This window comes from Lycorma delicatula, chromosome 10 (assembly GCF_047948215.1).
Source record: "Lycorma delicatula isolate Av1 chromosome 10, ASM4794821v1, whole genome shotgun sequence".
Classification (NCBI taxonomy): domain Eukaryota; kingdom Metazoa; phylum Arthropoda; class Insecta; order Hemiptera; family Fulgoridae; genus Lycorma; species Lycorma delicatula.
In genome coordinates this window covers 94,547,908-94,568,777 of record NC_134464.1, presented here as the reverse complement: position 1 = coordinate 94,568,777, position 20,870 = coordinate 94,547,908, and the positions used below count along the sequence as shown (strand labels likewise).

At 28.3% G+C, this 20,870-nt stretch overlaps 1 long non-coding RNA gene across 2 annotated transcripts in view; it reads right to left on the bottom strand.

Annotated features, from left to right (window-relative positions):
* Positions 1-235: 235 nt before the first annotated feature.
* The window catches only part of LOC142331559 (uncharacterized), a 51,225-nt gene continuing 30,590 nt past the window's right edge, over positions 236-20,870 (bottom strand). The window contains exons 2-4 of one of the 2 annotated variants that reach the window (XR_012758041.1): positions 20,526-20,657; positions 4,586-4,696; positions 236-894 (exon numbers count right to left, since the gene is read on the bottom strand). This is a non-coding gene — a long non-coding RNA (uncharacterized LOC142331559). Of the gene's footprint in view, positions 895-4,585; positions 4,697-20,441; positions 20,658-20,870 lie in introns of those variants that run through there. The other variant, XR_012758040.1, reaches the window with a different exon arrangement.

The window sequence follows — 20,870 nt, the reverse complement described above, 5'->3', positions numbered from 1 at the left end:
GTTGTTCAATGACAGCTGATAAGTGATGGTGGTGATTATTTGTCAATGTTAAGTTAATGTACTAAATAATGTACCCTAATATTTGTTGTGTATTTGAGATTACAATAATGGTTAAATTGTCGATAGAAATTGCCAATAAAATTTGTAAAAGCAAGCAGTGTATTATATATTAGTTGATGATAAAAAATTATTTTACATGCTCTCGTCGCTTTTTAGGTCTGCATATCAAATTTGTCATCAAATTTTAAATGTAATCTTATAGCAAGTCTTTCCCAAAACCCATTTGATATAATAATGGATAATTTGACCAGGAATTTGCATGTGGACTATATTGGTCATACTGCTATTTTAAATGAGGGGTACCTAATTATTTTAACAAAATTTGTTTCCGATTTAAATAACTGTTGTATAATGTTTGACTTTTTAGTAAGCGGTATGTTATATTTTATTTGATAATTTAAATTAATTCTATGAATAAATTTACTTCAAACAACTGTTCAAATACACATACAATTGGGAGTGAACAGATGCTATAAGTATGCAAGATATATGACTAACACTGTAGTAGTGGTAAGAATAATATTCTGCTTTTTATAGATTTTCTTTAAACTTTAAGGGACTTTCAAATATAAACTAAACAATATGACTTCGTGCCCAACTTTCTCATCTCGACTCTTAGTGAACCAAAAGTAATCAAAGAATTTTATTGAGAAAATCTATTAATTTTCTGTGAAATTTTAAAAAATCTTGGGAATTTCACGTATGGAATTAATAATAACTGTTCTTAACTTTAACTTTTTCCAGATATTGATTTTTATGAAAATTTACTAATTAATTAAATTTTTTATGTACCTGGGCATTTTATTTTAATCTCTGTTGGTGCATCACTTCTGTCTGAAAAATATACAAATAAAAACTTACTATAATTAAAAAACAATAGAACAATGTTAAAGCCTGACTGAAAATTATGATGTTAATTGTATTTTAATCCTAGCAATTTTCAAGAAAATTAGAATTTATGACTAAAGTATATATTTTATAAAGAATAATAATCTGTCGATTGGTGTGTTCTCAATCCAATATTTATAGGCACCCAATATGGTACAAAGCTAAAATTGATGTTTACGTTGCCACTGATTGTAATAATTACAAAAATTAAAAAAATATTAAGTTTTTTCAATAGGAAAAGAGCAGTAAACATTTTTCCAAAATTCTTACTTTAAATTTATGACTAGTGAAACGATAATACCTTCAAATGTAAAGGGTATACCCACACTCAACAGGTAGAAATAAAGTGGGAGGAGAGGTTTCAATGAAGTGTTGCACCTAAAATATTCACAAACAAAAGTTTCCTCGGGTATCTTCAGCCGCAGTAGTAGAGTAAAGCAGCTCAGGCAATTTTGATGCAATAAATTAAATATTAATTTATTGCATAGATATTATATTTATTAATAATATAAAATATAGTATAGTTCCTCCTCTATGAATCATGAGACCTTGCCGTTGGTGAGGGGGCTTGAGTGCTCAGGGATACAGAGTAGCTGGACCGAAGGTGCAACCATATCGGAGAGGTATCTGTTGAGAGCCAGACTAAGGAATGATTCCTGAAAGAGGGCAGCAGCTCTTTCAGTAGTTGTTAGGGGCGTGAGTCAGGACGACTTAAACGGCCGTATCAACATCACTCAGTCCTCTGAGTACTGGGCAGCTGAAAGCAATGGAAAACTACAGCTGCTTTTTTTCCAAGAAAATGTGGCTCTCTGCATTTTCACATAGCAATAATGGAGGTGCCTTCCTTGGTAAAATATTCCGGAGGTAAAATAGTCCCCCGTTCGGATCTCCGGGTGGGGACTACTAAGGAAGGGGTCACCAGAAAATTAAAAAATAACACTCTACGAGTCGGAGCTTGGAATGTTAGAAGCTTGAAAAAGGTTGGTAGGCTAGAAAATTTAAAAAGGGAAATGGGTAGGACAAATGTGGATATAGTAAGAATGCTAGTGATGAAGAAAGTAAAAGGAACTATCGGAAATTAAGAAATGCTATAAACAGGAAGTGCAAACTGGTGAAAGAAGAGTGGATTAAAGAAAAGTGTTCAGAAGTGGAAAGAGAAATGAACATTGGTAAAATAGACGGAGCATACAGGAAAGTTAAGGAAAATTTTGGGGTACATAAATTAAAATCTAATAATGTGTTAAACAAAGATGGTACACCAATATATAATACGAAAGGTAAAGTCGATAGATGGGTGGAATATATTGAAGAGTTATACGGAGGAAATGAATTAGAAAATGGTGTTATAGAGGAAGAAGAGGAAGTTGAGGAGGATGAAATGGGAGAAACAATACTGAGATCTGAATTTAAGAGAGCATTAAAAGATTTAAATGGCAGAAAGGCTCCTGGAATAGACGGAATACCTGTAGAATTACTGCGCAGTGCAGGTGAGGAAGCGATTGATAGATTATACAAACTGGTGTGTAATATTTATGATAATGGGGAATTTCCATCAGACTTCAAAAAAAGTGTTATAGTTATGATACCAAAGAAAGCAGGGGCAGATAAATGTGAAGAATACAGAACAATTAGTTTAACTAGTCATGCATCAAAAATCTTAACTAGAATTTTATACAGAAGAATTGAGAGGAGAGTGGAAGAAGTGTTAGGAGAAGACCAATTTGGTTTCAGGAAAAATATAGGGACAAGGGAAGCAATTTTAGGCCTCAGATTAATAGTAGAAGGAAGATTAAAGAAAAACAAACCAACATACTTGGCGTTTATAGACCTAGAAAAGGCTTTCGATAACGTAGACTGGAATAAAATGTTCAGCATTTTAAAAAAATTAGGGTTCAAATACAGAGATAGAAGAACAATTGCTAACATGTACAGGAACCAAACAGCAACAATAACAATTGAAGAACATAAGAAAGAAGCCCTAATAAGAAAGGGAGTCCGACAAGGATGTTCCCTATCTCCGTTACTTTTTAATCTTTACATGGAACTAGCAGTTAATGATGTTAAAGAACAATTTAGATTCGGAGTAACAGTACAAAGTGAAAAGATAAAGATGCTACGATTTGCTGATGATATAGTAATTCTAGCCGAGAGTAAAAAGGATTTAGAAGAAACAATGAACGGCATAGATGAAGTCCTACGCAAAAACTATCGCATGAAAATAAACAAGAACAAAACAAAAGTAATGAAATGTAGTAGAAATAACAAAGATGGACCGCTGAATGTGAAAATAGGAGGAAAAAAGATTATGGAGGTAGAAGAATTTTGTTATTTGGGAAGTAAAATTACTAAAGATGGACGAAGCAGGAGCGATATAAAATGCCGAATAGCACAAGCTAAACGAGCCTTCAGTAAGAAATATAATTTGTTTACATCAAAAATTAATTTAAATGTCAGGAAAAGATTTTTGAAAGTGTATGTTTGGAGTGTCGCTTTATATGGAAGTGAAACTTGGACAATCGGAGTATATGAGAAGAAAAGATTAGGAGCTTTTGAAATGTGGTGCTATAGGAGAATGTTAAAAATCAGATGGGTGGATAAAGTGACAAATGAAGAGGTATTGCGGCAAATAGATGAAGGAAGAAGCATTTGGAAAAATATAGTTAAAAGAAGAGGCAGACTTATAGGCCACATACTAAGGCATCCTGGAATAGTCGCTTTAATATTGGAAGGACAGGTAGAAGGGAAAAGTTGTGTAGGCAGGCCACGTTTGGAGTATGTAAAACAAATTGTTGGGGATGTAGGATGTAGAGGGTATACTGAAATGAAACGACTAGCACTAGATAGGGAATCTTGGAGAGCTGCATCAAACCAGTCAAATGACTGAAGACAAAAAAAAAAAAAATAGTATATTTATTAATACGCCAATAAAAAATAATTCCACATCAGTAATAACAACTGGTCTTATCTATAAATAAAAAAAAAGCTGACTTTCCCAAGGGAGAAAAAATACCTTGAATTATTCTCAGCAGGGCCTTGTTGTGATCACTACAACCCAAAATTAAATTTAAATACAATTGGACCCCACAAAAATTCATAGTCTCACGCAACTGGTAATTTTACCCTTCCTAAAACTAATAAAATGATGGTGAAAATTATAATGAAACGGGAAATATTGGCAATGCTTTATCCTGATTATTTCTAAAATCAAATGAATGCATCTCCAACAATATTCATGCGCATACTCTATTAGTATAAATATTAAAACCATTATAAGTATGTCATCATTAAATCATGTAAAAAATTAGCAATTACAAAAGCAAAATTAATTTAACAAAATCTCAAGGATAAGCAAAATTGAAAAAAAATATATATTAATATGTGTTTAAAGTGTATCAGTGGTGATTCATTCCACTGATAACTTAACAATTTTTTTTTGCCCACACACTCACACACACAATGCAGTCTATGAAACCATGCCTTAAGAAGGAAAAATCTTTTTCTGGTTTCCACCGTTGCTGACAGAACACAAAATTATATAATTGTTGACGGTAAAATCTACCTTCTATCATAAATATGGAATTGATTTTTCAAAGCTGTTATTCTGAAATGTTATTAAATAAATAATAAGAGTTCTTACCTTTAACGTTATTCCAGATGTTGATTCTTTTTTATGATCATTTACTAATTACTTAAATTCTTTATATACCTGGGCATGTTATTTTAATCTCTGTTGGTGCATCACTTCTGTCTGGAAAATATAAAAATAAAAATTTACTATAATTAAAAAACAATAGAACAATGTTAAAGCATGAAGGAAAATTATGATGTTAATTATATTTTAAACTTAACAATTTTCAATAAAATTAGAGTTTACAACTAAAGTATGTACTAATAAACAATAATAATCTGCCGATTGGTGTGTTCTCAATCCACTATTTATAGGCACCCAATATGATATAAAATATGAATATGATATAAAATTGATGTTTACATTCCACCTGATCGTAATGGTTACAAAAATTAAAAAAAAAAAATATTGAGTTTTTTCAATAGGAAAAGAGTTGTATACGTTTTTCCAAAATTCTTTATTTATCAATTAGTCTGAATAATTCAAAATTAATTTTTATTTATTTATTATAATTGAAATACTAATTGCAATATAGTTAATCAGAATGTATTTGCTTTAAAAAATTAGTCTAAAAAAAATTCTTGAAAATTACATAGCCATTTATTTACAAAAATGATTGTTTACATCAGATTGTAAAAATTTGAAAAACTTAATCTTTTCCTTACATTTAAAAAAAAAAAAAAAGTAATTCACTTGTTATTTAAGTTGAATTAATTTAAAAATATCAGCTGGTTTGAGAGAGTTGAGCTTAGAAAAGATTCACATATTTCCACCATAGATGGTTTGAAAATAATGATAATATAAAAATCACAAACAATTGGTATTAATAAAAAAAAACAATAATTATATAATTATAAAAGTACAAAAAGATTACAAATCTGGAATTAATAGTTTATATTTGTAAACTTTCCTAAAGGCGATAAAACTTCCTAACTGTCAATAATAGACACTAAACATACTCAAAATTTTAATTTTTGGGAGGAATTTCCGAACCCTTTGAAACAAAATCTATAGTGAGGCAACGTGATGGTCTCTTCACTAATATTGTTCAACTGCACTCTGGAAAAGTTTACTGAGAAATAGAATAGGATAATACAAATACTTAATAAAAATGGGGCACAACATCTATATGTTTAAATGTAAACATTTTAGCATCTGCTGATGATTTGGTAACTTTGGCAATAGACATTAAAGAATTCAAGAATTAGAAAAATGTGCAAACAAAATCAAGCTGCAAATTTCATATAATTGATTCCAATAATAAAAGTAGAATCCAAACCATGAAAATTTCAGAATAAGAATCAATCAAATAGGTACAAAAATTTAAACATTTAGGTGAAATAATTACACTGAATGTTTTTAAAAAGAAGAAGTAAAAGCCAGACACAAAAAATTAAAGTGGCTTTCAAAAAAATAAAAAATTCTTATTCAAAAACCCATAATTAAGACACTAAGAAACATAGTTTTAGAGAAGTGTTGTGTGGTATGTAAGGTCTACAAAATTTTTAAGGAAAAATCTAGTACAGTTAAAAAAATAATTTTAAGAAAACTCTACGGTCAAACCACAAGGATAATTCTTATAAATTAAGCAAATTAGAAGAAATTTACCGAAATTTTGAAATGTTATAATTTAGAAAAAGAACTCAAATTTTATAGTCACTTAAATTGAATGGATGATAATAAATTAACAATTTTTTTTATAAAAGGAAATCCTAAATAATTATGTTAACGTTTTTAAACTAGTCTGTTTCAGACTAATAAAAATCTTTCTTCCAAATGTCTTATGCAGCTAATTAATTAATTTATTAACAGCACATAACAATTCACAAAAATATTATATATATATATATATTTTACCTCATTCCTACAAGAAGCAGATTTAAAAAGGAGCTTCAAAAGTCTTTTGCAAGAAAAGTTTTATCAATTTGAATATAATTTAATAACCTAAGTATTATTTATTTTTTTTTGTTATGCTGTTAAATGAATAAATATATACTGTACTATGCTTTTCACATTTGTATAACAAATTTGAGTTTATTAATAAAAACTCTTGAAGGTGTAATTTAAATAATTTGTCTCAGGTAGTAAATGTTTACGTGTTTCTTTATGTACAAATGTTAAACACTTTAAGCAAACCATTAAAATAGACAGCTAGAATTGGGAAATCATTAGCTACTTAATATTCAGCAGGAATAACCAATATGAAACTGATAATTTTGAATAAAATCTTTAATTTTGTGATTAGAACTGATAACAAGAAAATAATGCAAAATAACTTAGTTGATGAACACAAAAAAATAATATTAAAACAGTAAAAAAAAGTTTCCAAAAATTTAGGTCTTTACAGTTTGGTTCAAATTAACTATAAATGTTAATGTCATAATCACTTATATTTTTTATTTACCTAGTTACCTCTTCATTTATCACAATTTATCAAGTATACCTCTGCAAATACTTAATGTATACCGCCTTCAAAAATTCACTTTAATATTATACACAGTAATTCATCAAAATTAACTAAATACCTTTACTTACTTTTTTCATCCACTTATTTAGAACAGATTAAATATGTATAAATCATTCATTACACTCTTTTAGTACGTGGAGCAAGGGTGAAAAATGTTATTTCACTATTCACAGAAACCAGTCAGTAGATCTATAAAATAATTTTTCGTACTAATCATTGGCGACCTACACCAACAGACAAACCGACGCCACTACATTACTTAAATAACAGCTACTAACGTAGCGTTTGAAAGGACGCTATCTTTACATCAATATTAAACTGGAAAATCCTTTACTGCCGACATTTTGATTTTTAAAGTCTACGCGGGAAACAAGTTAATTGTAAATCTTTTGAATGTAACGTTAACTAAATGTATTAAAACCAATATTATTTTGGGACTTATAAAACACCTAATAAAAAAGAAAAAATAAATTATAATACTATCTATATTTATAATATATTATTAATTCACACGAATTCATATTTTTTTTTAATACACTTCTTAATTTAAGTAAAGAAAGTAATGTGTTCGTGAAAAATTTCGGTTTTCAGATTTAAGCGGAAATCACCATTTTGACCATCTTTGAATTCATTTTGACTACTTTCGGCGTGAAGTCAGTATGTACGTTTGTATCTCGCATAATTCAAAAATGATTAGCCGTATGATGTTGAAATTTTGAATTTAGGACTCTTGTAACATCTAATTGTACACTTCCCCTTTTGATTGCAATCGACAGGGCAAAAATTGTGTACAGGGGTTTCTTCAGTTTTGAAACATTTCGATTTTGGACTTTTTCGTAACTGCAGTAATAAGCCATCATTGAAATCTTTTCGGCGATATATCATAAGTGGTACTTATTTTCATTGGTTCTAGAGTTATAGCCAAATAACGTTTTAATTAATGAAATATTTGGATCTTATAAGGAGAAGAAGGCACATCGGTTCTACTTAAACTTCATCTCCTTTTTTTAAAATTTAAATATATTTATTTAAAATATTCTTAAATTTTTAATTTTTGTTGGTTGTTCCAAATTAATGGTTAGGTGTTTTTAATTTGGTGTAATTTTAAAAAGTTAGAATTTAAGGAAAATTAAAAAAAGGAATTTTTACTTTTTGTGGTTTTTTGAAATCAGCCATTAAATTAATTTTCCATCTGTTTATTAATTAATTAATAAACAACAAATTAATCTGCCAACATTTTATTTCAATCCATGTTACCAGATGACTATTTTTAGTCAATCAGAAAACATTTTCTGATTGTAAACTATTCCTGTCCCCTACTGTTTACAAAAGTTTAATATATTAATCTGTGTTTTAGAATAAAACTGTGATGTAGTTTTTACTGTTTTTTTTTTTTATTTATAAACATTTTAGTTGTTGTGTTTATAAATATCCACTCTCTTAAATTCTGTTTATTCTGAAAAGATGATTGCAGTTGAATTGGAATCATGCCTTCCACCTGTTGATAGATATGAAACTCATTCCCATGGTGAAATTTCAATGTTTCCTCTGATCATAGGCATGAAACACATGAATAAAATAAGATTTCAGTGTCTTTAAAGCATTAATATCTATCTAAGAAAGTGTATATCAGTTTAAAAAAAAAATCTGTAGGCTTATAAATTTCAACAGCCTGTGTATGGTCAGAAGGTTCAAGATGCAACTCTAAGAGCACAGACACCAACACAGTAAAAAAAAGAAAAAGAAACTAAATTGAATGTTTTATTGAGATCACAAAAAAAAATGAAAATTTAGTCTTTTTGCTATTTACATTTAAAATATTTTTTTAAATAATCTGATATGGACTTCCTTTATGCCTATTAAATTACATGTACACATTTTTTAAATGAAAAGTACATAATAAAATTTTATTTCATCTTTTGATATTTAACTTACGATATTTTTTCATTTTTTTTTTTTTTTTTTTTGTTACTATTGAATCATTATTTATTGTAAAACTTTTTTTTTACAATCAACGGTTAATAATTATTAAATCAAAACAAAAAAAAAAACAAAAAGTTAAAACAAAGGAGATGAAGTCTCATTCTAACCAATGTGCCTTCTTCTCCTTGTAAGATCCAAATATTTTTCATTAATTAAAATATTGCTTACTATAACTCTGGAACCAATGAAAATAAGTACTACTTATGACATAGTATTGAAAAGCTATCAATGAGGGCTTATTACTGCAGTTAAAAAATAGTCAAAAATCACATTTTTTTTATTTTTATGTTTTTTGAACACTTTTGATCCAGTCGATTGAAATCAAAAGAGCAGGTGCACAACTAGATGTTACAACAGTCTGAATTTCCAAAATTTCAACATCCTATGGCTAGTCGTTTTTGAGTTATGCAAGATACATACATTTGTACATACAGATGTCATGCCAAAACTAGTCAAAATTGATTCGGGGCTGGTCAAAATTGATACTTCCATTGATATCTGAAAACCGAAATTTTTCACGATCACAATACTTCCTTAGCTTTGTACAAGGATGTAAAAATGAAAATATCTGTAGCAGTAAACAAACTTTTCCTTAACCCATACTGAAATGCTGTTAATATGCTATGCTTAGCAATAAATTTTAAAAGTGCATTTTTCATAATTCTAACACTTTGGAAAATACATATATATCTAAATCGGGCTATAGTTTTCTAATTAAGTTAACACCATTTCTTAAGGATATGAATAAGAATGAAAATTTTAAAGCAGCTGGGAAATTTTCCATTGCTGAGATTTCTTAATTAAATTTGTATAAAGGATGACAGCATCTATTTACTGGTTATTTGCAGGAAATAAAAATACTGATTTATCAACAAAAACATTCAAGGTAAAAATGGCTATGTTTAAAATGGATCACAGTTATTGCTGTTTGAAATACTGAAAATTTATAGAATTGTTCCACTACAAAAATAGAGGGTGATATAATGGACACAGATTGAATCCTTTTGTTTTTTTGGTGAAGTTATTTTATTTGTTTTATTTCTGAATGCATTTTTACTTTTAACAAATCCCCACATAATTTTTAACTTTGTTAAAAAACTAACTTAACTTTGTCAGGTATTATTTCAGAGGATGTCTTTTGAACTAAATATTATAACAGTATTTTATTTTACCTTTATGAATAACTTTTATATATATAGTCATTTACAATTTTTTTAAAGTAATTTTGAAAGTTAATATTTAGATGCTTTTTTTGTAGTTTAACTATAGAAAATTTAATTCTTTTCTATGTTTAAACTATTTCTTTTTTACTAAAGAATTCTAGCTGCAAAGAAACTAAAAAGAGAGAAAACTTTGAAAAACATTAAGAAAATCATTACATTTTGTTTATTATTATTTTACATTTTGTTAAATTCCTAATTTGTTTCAGACAAAGATTTCTTTTAATTATATGTTCATTGACCACTTCTTTAGAAGAATAAACATTCTATCAATGTGGATAAAGAATATAAAATGTGAATAAAGATATCTAACAATGTGGGATGTAAAAATTCAGTTTTCTTTGTATCTATCTAGTCTGGAGGAGGGTATAGCTTTTCTTATGTACCTACCTAGCTAGCGATTCTATTTCTGTAAAAAAAAGTCTATATAAATAGTTCTACCTCAGGCTAAATATTTAAGGAGTAAAAATGGACCACCTAATCATTCCTAATAAATATTTTTGTTTGAAAAGGGTCAATGCTATCATAAATGTAATGAATTTAATAACTAAAACAAAACTAATTTCACAACCGCTAATTGAATTTCTCTTATTTTCTTTTGTTTCAGGTAACTCAACGGTTCATTTAATATTCTAAGGGAGAGCTGCAACGTAAGTGGCCCTCCTTACATTGCGGTACTTCCTTTTACTGTAGGATAATTTTCTACTAAAGGTACTTACTTTTGTTATTATTGTTTAATATTATAAATTTGCATGTTAAAAATAAGTTGTGTAGTTTTTAAGTTGATAGTATAATATTCTGATAAAATCGCGGTGGGTCCCAAGTCCCAGTAGGGTCCCTGATAGGAACTTATCTGTAGGAATTTTTTATGTGTATTTTTGTGTATGTTTCTATTTCAGGTTTGACATAAATTTTACATTAAAATTAATTAGATAAGCAGTGTAAATTAAGTTTTATGAAAATATATTTAAATTTTGTATATGCTGTGTATTTTTTTTCAGGTACAACGTAGATATTATTTTATTATTAGTTAGTTAAGTAGCGTCCACGATCCCAATCCCTAATAGGGTCCTCCTCCCTAAGGGGGAGGTTTTTTAGTCGGTGAGAGCCCGACACTACCGTCTGTTGCGGGCGCAGACGGTGGCTGGAAGAGCTTTTTCCTCCTCCTACGCAAAAAAAAAAAAAAAAAAAAAAAATTAACAGTTCATATTAAGTGCATTACTAATCTTTTTGCCAAGTGATTTTGAGTTGTAGGTGCTGTACCAGGAGTACTTTTAAATTCATGGAAGCTGTGACAAAAAAATGGTTACTGATTCTCAAATGTAATATTGAAAGTGGAGAATAATTATGGAAGATAAGGAAAATTTTAATTAAAGTGACTATCAACCGTAGTTTCAAATCTGGATTGAATAAAAAGTAAGTACCGTAAATGTCTAATAGAATTTTTAAAACGCAGTAAAACATGAAAAAAATATGTATATCTAGAATTGTACATGGTGATTTTAACAAATTTTGGGTGCTGAATTCAAAACTTATAAAATTTTGTGTAATACATTGCATTTTTAGATACATACGTTTTATTTATCAATAAACGCATAATCAGTAGGATAACAATATTCCAAAAAAGTTATTTTATGTGTATTCATTTATAATTTATTTAAATCGCCTAAATATTTGTTTATTCAAATACAAATGAATTGAAATATATTCAATACAGTTTTTAAACATTTAAATCATTGGAATTGAATTTTTAAAATATGTTGAAACATTTTTTCACTCGTGCGATGTTTGATCAGTATCTCTAAATAAAAACCAACAATAGTCGTCAATCATTCTAGATCCCATCTTCCTTGGTACTGATGCTTCATGGTCAGAATATCCTGACAGAAACACTCTCCCTGCTCATCAGTGACAGAGCCCAAATTTTCAGGATAAAAGTCTAAGTGGAAATGTAGAAAATGAATTTTTAATGACATCCTACATGCTAAATGTTTGTAGTTTTTTAATAGCTTATTAACAAAAAAACATAGTTTTCATATTTTCTGTTGCCTAAGAAATCACCAACAATGTCTTTGAAGAACTTCCATGCAGCTAATTCACATTTGCTAAGTTTATCCTCAAAAATATTTATTCATCACTCGATTTAGGAAAACTTATTGTTAAATAATCTATCACAATCACAATGCGGTGATGCATATAAAGCACAACAGATGCAAGAGATCTGTTGATCTGTCACTTTCATTAAGAATATAGATTTACATACGCGATCAGTCCCAGTGTTGAACAGAGTGAAGGTGTCGCTTGTACAGGTGAAAGATTTCTTGTCTTTTAGTGGGCTTGGCCTACTCTGGGTAGAAGATCGCTTTCCTTATTAAGCCTGGCGTGAAATGCTTTTTTTTTGACAATGGCAATGCCGTTTTGTAAGACTTGTATCTCATATCTTATCACATTCAATACTTTGTTTATGGCAAATGACATATATAAATGTCTCTAATTATTTTATTGACTTTTTTTAAACTACAATTTCTTCCTAAGTAAGTAGAAATAAATTTAAAAAAAATTACCATAATTACAAAAAATTGTTCAGATCTTCTTATGCAATGTTAGGACAAATGGATAAAAACTGGCAAGTTTTACTTTCGTAAAAATCTAAAGCTATCGTGAAAAGTCCATTCTCCACAATGTATAGACAAATATGGCATTTACATGAATTCTGGTAAGAAAAAAACAGTGTCTAAATATTTTGTTATTTGGATCACTATATCTTATAAACATATCTGCACTAGAGTTTCCTCTAGTCGATTTCCACTCTTGGGCACTTGTTACACCACAACACCGACTTTTGTAGAAATGATTTTTAAAATCCACCACCCATCCATTTCTGAGCCCCTTGTTAGGTTCATTATACCGATTAACAGACAAATCTTTATCTTAATAAAGAGAAGGTATTCAAGCAGTATCCAAACAATAAAAATCTTCAACTTCAACCGACAACTAAAGCCTTTGAGTGGCTTATAGCGTAAGGTTATGCATTTTCATTCAGAAAAATAACAGCCATCGAGAGCAGCCTGCACAGTTTGATTTGTCTAACATCCTTCAATTCATAATAAGACTCTGATACGGCTGCAGTCCCAAGCTCCATCAATTCTGCTAGTAGATTCTTTTGTTCCCAAAATGTTGTGACAATCATTTTTCAGTTCAATAATATCATCTGAATTTGTATGGTTCACTTCTCTCTGATTTTCTGGCATCATGACTATGTCACTCATAATATTAGTATAAACATGAGACTATCATCTGCAGATTTTAGTTTCACTGTATGCTTGCTCATAAAAATGAATTACAAAACACTGAATTACAAGTTGGAAACGGCGATAACATCATGTCTTTCATCAATTGCTCCTTTACAAGCACTAAACAGAATGAAGAAGCAGTTGAACAAGTGATTACATAATAAATTCCTGATCTGTGACTTCTGTGTTATACAAGTCATGCAAGATACAACTGATACCATATAAAGTTGATTTCTTTACATTTATTATGACACAATATAACCATTCAATGTGAATTAGAGTAAAAGGACCAATTTCAGGGCTGAATATCAGCTACAGTTTAGTTAACTTCGTGCTGATGTGCAATAATTTTGAGGCAAAGGCATCAGAAAAACAATTAAAATATCCATTTTCCTCAGCAAGCCTAATTCGTGATGTTGAGTTTTTATTAAGACTGGCTCAGCGTTTTTTTTTGGGAATAGATATGTCATGTCAGGTTATCTGTTGAATTGTGACACCTTCAGAGACATATAAATATTAATTATTATTATTATTATTGTGAATTAGACTTCTTGAGTCGATTGGAACCTCTTTTCCTCATATGGATTCCATGAATATCAATTACATCTTCGAACTTCGTCTTTGATAAAATTCTGGATTTATCTCTTGTACCGAGGCAATAGCTACTTTCTTAATGTCCCCTTAACAGAGTGATATTTGTCTGCTTATGAAACTTATTTCCCAGGCAAATTATTATATTAAAAGCACAACATACTAGACTTGGATATCTTGATGAATTAATTTACATTTCTTATAATTTAATTCACTGAATTTCTTCATAACATAAAGCATAAAGATAATTTTATAATTTATTTATAAACTCTATTCACAATTATGTGTGAACTTATCATTAAACAAATAATTATACTAATACAACTTGTAGACTTCTTTGCTATTTATTTGCAATAATTTAATAATAACTATTATTTATTATATTATATTTATATTATATTATTTATTATATTATATTATTTATTTTATTTATATTTATTTGATTAATTTCTTTCAGATTTTGTTGTATGTTAAATTTATATAAAGAAATATTTAAAAAATATTTTATTACTGAAAAACATTTATTAACATTTATACTCTTTTATTTATGTAAATATGTTAATTGTTATTTCTTCTACAAAAGAAAAACAAAAAATATTTAAACTGTTAATTACAAATATTTTTTATAAAAATTTTACCTTGGCCAAAAAATATATTTTAAGGTACTAAAATTTAATTTCTTGTATATCAAAAGAAGGGTTTGTTCTTATTTGTATTTATAATCATAAATGTGCAAAGACAATTGTAAATGTTTGATGGTCACTAATGTAGGACTCCTTCCTGACAAGAATACGTTAAAAAAATATGAGATTTTTCTTTCTTAATTGATTTTATTTCAGAATATAATTGGAAGAATTAAAATTATTTCTGATTGTAACGTTTATTTTTTTTTGTGCAGTAAATGTTTTAAAATATTTTTGATGTTCTGACCAAGGTTTTACCATGGTTTCCCTTGGTTATAAGGCAAATGCCTTAACAATTCATTTTGCTTTCATGGTTTGTGCTTAAATTTTTTTGCGAGTGCACATTATAATTTAATCAGAATAATAAAACAATATTTGTTTTGTTTTAACACAAATTTGTTCAAAAATATTTAATAATAACAATGAACATGTTATAAAACCATACAGGTAATTATTTAAATCTATTTATTCAACTTCACCTTGTATACCTTTATTTATTTACAGTTTTTCTATTTGAGTAGGTACTCAAAATATAATATAAAGCAAATAATTATACTTATCTCCATTGCCTACTATATCTAAAAGTAAATGAGTGGCAGAGCGTTCATCATTTCAACACTGTTGTGAGAACCAAACAACTTTGTTCGACGTTGCCATTGCATGTATAGTACCAGTAGCACCACATGAAACAATAATGACTGTGTTGTTTACTTAAAATGTTCCCGATAATTATCAATTTTCTAATCTTTTATCAATAATTACTGTTTATAGTAAGTAAACCAGGTTCATAAATGTATTTAAAACAAACATTTTGTAAGCTATTTTGATTAAAATAAAAATCATTCATAATATATATTATGAATGACCTGATATTAGTTATCGTTACCACAATGGTGAAGAAGTCTCTTTACGTGTTTCACATCTATGAAATTTTCAAAAATGTTAGGTGATACAAAGAGTCTTGAGTTCATATTTGTTTTCAGCATCAGAACACAGATGAAAACATGTATTGCATGTTAGGAAACAAAAATTATGTTTATCAGTGTATTTAATATTAATATGTATACTCATATTTAAATGAATACTATTTATTCTAATATGATAATGTGCTATTCACTAATGAGTGATAATTACATTTTTGTGTGTGGGTATATATATATATATAATCTATTTATTTATTTATGAACATACCCCTTTTTTTAGAATTATTTTAACAGAAAAATATTTTCTCAATAAAATAAAATTTTCCTCTTTTAATTTCTTTATTCCATAAAAACTAAATTATTTTACTCTGCACTATCTCTTAGGCTCTCATTTTCTGCTAACCTTTCCCTACAGTTGAACAATATGAACATAATCACGCAAAAGCTCTACATCTATATTCTAAATGTACCATCATTTTCTATATAAGTGTCTGCCTAACTCTAAAAAAAACCTTTCACTAATAAAATCACTCAGTGCCACTATGAGATATAACAGCATATCACTATAACAGCATGTCACTGAAGAACATCGAAAGTGATAATACAATTGCTAAGTTTTAAAAACTCTACATTCAATTTATTTGGTTTATAAAATTAATGTGATTGTACGCATTAGTGATGTATTGGAAGGAAAATATCAAATAATTTGACTAAACCATTGATTCTCAGAAAAAATGAAATGTTGTTTCACTTTGGTAAAAATGTTTTTCCGCCTACTGCATAGTAGACAAGACGCTACCACTCTACCATGGATATTGGCTAACTGTTTGCCCAGCAAACCATTATTTTACTAATATAAATACGGTATAAGCGAACTCTTAAGATCAAACAGTTTCAAAAACCAAATACATCTTATTCATGAAAATATTGTAACATTACAAAGCAGAATAAAATAATCGTAAAACTTCACATCTTGTGATAAAATGATATACTGTATTCACTGCTGTCAACCCAAACATCCTGCAGCCAGCAGCCAATGTGTTGGGAAAAATATTAAAATAAATCTGTTGTTTTCAAACCCAAAAATAAGCAGTTTAGTGTAACAGAAAAGTGAGTTATTTTTTCAAACGTTAACCAATTAATAAGACCTGTTTTTTTCCCAGTAGTTTGTTCAAATAGTTATTTTTTCACCGAGAAGTCCTTTTTGATTGACAGAACAATAGAAGAAAGTATTGTGATTGCGAAAAATTTTGGTTTTCAGATTTCAACGAATTTGGTTTTTGAAAATATCCATTTTGACTAGTTTCGGCTTGACGTCTGTACGTATGTACATATCTCGCATAACTCAAAAAGGTTTAGCCGTAGGATTTGATTTTTTGGATTTAGTACTGTTGTAACACCTAATTGTACAGCTCCCCTGTTGATTGCAATCGACTGGACCAAAAATGTGTTTACATGTTGTTTCAATTTTGAAACATTTAGATTTTGGACTTCTTCTTAACTGCAGTAATCCCTCATTGAGAGCTTTTCAACAATATATCATAAGTGGTACTTATTTTCATCGGTTCCAGAGTTATAGCCAAATGAAATTTTAATTAATGAAATATTTGGATCTTATAAGGGGAAGAAGGCACATCAATTCAAATCAGACTTCATCTACCGTTTTTTAACTTTTTTTAAATTTAAATATATTGATTTATTAATAATTATTAACCTCTGATTGTAAAAAGTCTTTACAATAAATAAACAACAATAAAAAAAAGAAAATGGAAAAATATCAAAAGTTATTAATGAAATAAAATTTTATGTACTTTTCATTTTAAAAGAATGTGTATGTGTAATGTAATAGGTGTACAAGAAAGTCATGTAGTGCCCACATCAGATTTTTTTTCTTTTAATACAGTGATGATTTTGATATTATTGTATTTGAAAAGTTTGATCCATTTACTCCAAAATAATTGTTTTATAATCATGTCTTTTATCTTTTACAGATCTATTCAAAAGTGAATCCACTTGCTAAGGAAAAAGTTTCACTTATTATTGGTGACTGTAGTAAACCTATGTTAGGCCTTTCAAATACAGATCAACAAGAACTTCAAGAAAATGTAACTATAATTATTCATTCTGCTGCAACAGTTAGATTCGATGAAAAACTCAAGAGAGAAGTAGCTATCAATGTTATTGCTACAAGAGATTTGCTTATATTATCAAATCAAATGAAAAAGTTAAAGGATTATTGTACTGTAATATAAATTAAATTAAATTTTTTTTATACATATGATTATTACAAACAAATAATAAAACATAAGTATGACAGGTAAGTTTTCAAAATGTAATACATTTTGGGAAATTTTAATATTAGCCATTTTGTGACAGAGTCTAAAAGGAAAGTATGATTTACCAAATTATTGCATGCTATAAAGCATATTAATGCTCATTGTACTTATTTCTGGAAATCAGTAGATTGGTTCTCAAATAATAACATATTTGCGATTATTTGGATTTTGAAGTCAATTAAAAATGAAATATTAATGATATAAAAATGATGTATTTTTTAACTATTCCAGGAACTACAATGTCAAACTACATTTACATCAACAATAATGGCTAATCCATGAAATAAAGTGTAACCAGTTTGACTTCAAAGTACACAAAAAAATAACAAAATAAAATTATTTATTTATTACAGCAGAAGCCATGATATTCTTGCTTAACAGAGCATATAATACTGGCCACATAAAAATAAAACACAATTTAACAATAATCACAGATTATATACAGCAATAATAACAAGTTTATTTAAATGATTTCTAGATCAAAAATATAGAATAATCTGAATAAACTAAAATAAAAACTGATCAGTAATTATTTGTTAAGAAAAGTAATTACTTATTCAGACTTATTCTGTTAGAAATTAGTGAATAAACATTTTCTTTTCCTTATAAGTAATTACTTTTAATCTTAAGAGTTTGCAGGTGTGTAGTTTACTTTCTATTTCTTTCTCTTAAGAAATTGCTGCTGGTGCCAAGATATAAAACATAAGCCTGCATGTTTAAAGTTGTTTGTACAAAAATGGGGAAAGAGCCTGATTATTCATATCCATCCATGATGATATCATTTCTGTTAAAATTAATCATTTCGGTATACCACGAGTTCCTTGCTAGTCAACTGGATTGTTAAACGTGTTGTCAAGTGAAGAAGAAAAACAATTTTCTCTGGTTTTCGACAATACCAATAATGTGGCTGATGGTAGGGCAAATTAAGTAAATGAATTAAGAAATCATAAAGTTATTTTAAATAAACCTTTGGCCCTTAAATTTATATACACTAAAGAAAAAGAACGGGCAAACATTTTGAAAGAGTTTGAACAGAGCATGGGAAAGAAAATGTCACTGGCAAAAATAAAGAAAATGCTTAACAATATGAAGTATGAAATTAAAAAGAAAACAGACAAGCTTAAAACAGACAACAAGATGATAAAATTATTAAACTGGGAGGATTTGTTAAACCTCTTAGAAGAATATGAAAATCCTAATTCAAACAATTTCGGGGGGGGGGGGGGCAGCTAGTGCTGGTATCGAAGATGAGAAAGATAAACATACTCCAGAAGAATGTGAAACACCGGTACTTTTGTAACTGATATGAATAATTGTAATGCAAAGGCGACTTTGAAACGAAAAACTAGTGACACTAATTAAACGTCTCCCTTGTCAAATAGCAAATTACACAGAATTGTTCTCTGAATTTGAACTGATGTACTGTCTCTTTTGTAATTTTTTCAATTACGAAACATTCATAAATGCAGCCGTAAATGATAATATTGGTCTGGAGGTACCTTAAAAATCAATAAGTAATTTCTTATAAGAATAAGTAAGAAATTTGCCCATTTTATTCACAACCTGTTAGGAAATCAGGATCAGTATTTGCTTGTAGTTATCAGCAATTACTTATAAGGAAAAGAAATACCCGATAAGATAAAAATATACCAATATTTTATTCTCACATTCATAAGCAATTTCTTAAAAAAAGTAAAGAAAAGTAATTACTGATTTTTATTCACGTCACCCATATCTTCCATAAATGCATGTATATCGTAAAAAAACTGGAAGAAGTCTACCTCATTTTTAGATTTATCTGCAGTGACCATGCTCCTGATGGTAGGAGATCCAGTTAGCAGCGGCAAACTAAATGGAGTGAAATTCCTAACATTAGTTCAAGTTCTAATTGAAATACTCCCTAGAATAGTATTAAGATTTTTTCCTTTCTACCAAGGACTTTGTGCCTGCAATGTAATTCATTTTTGTTATTGTAATATAAATGTCAAATATCATTGATAGTTTCATTTTTAAAACATCTATAATTATTAACTTTTTATGTTCTTGTAGGAGCAGACAGACAAAGCCCCAATTTCAGTTTAATATCTCAACCAATATAATTGCAAATGTTCTTTGTTTCTTCAGTTTTTCTTTTTTAATGTAACCTGATTGATTATATTAAACTAAAGTAATTAATAAATGGGAGAATGTTCCCATTATAGTGCATTATGCAGTGTGTTTAATGATAGCCATTAATGCACGAGTGAAAAGTAAGTTAAAGTAAACTTTACAAGAGTACATTAATGGCCATTATAAAGAATTGCATATCATATTTTTTCTACAGCTGAGAAAATATTGGGATTACTGATTTAAATCAATGATAGAATATGTTGTAATGGAATATATTTTTAATTTCTCAAAAAATACATTAAACAATTCATTTCCGTGGCAGTAGGTTATTAGTCATAAGTTACCTTTTCTTTAAGATCGATTGGTATTAAAGACTTTTCTTCCTTAGAATCTTAGAAAACAGTTGATATATTAAACAATATCCGCTTCTGATCGGTAAATGGTTGAAAAGAGTAGGCTTTTGATCATTTGAATACCTGTAACATAATGAAAATCTGTTTCATAATGTCTCCTCATTATGATACAGTCATGTAATTCAATTATAATACCACCACAATAAAAATATTTAATCTTAAGCTAGAAAATATAATTAAATAATCACTTTGCATGCAAGATTCATTAAAATTTATTCAAAAGTTTCAAAGTTGCAAATCATGATTGTCTTTGAAGTTAAAATTTTTTCTTACACT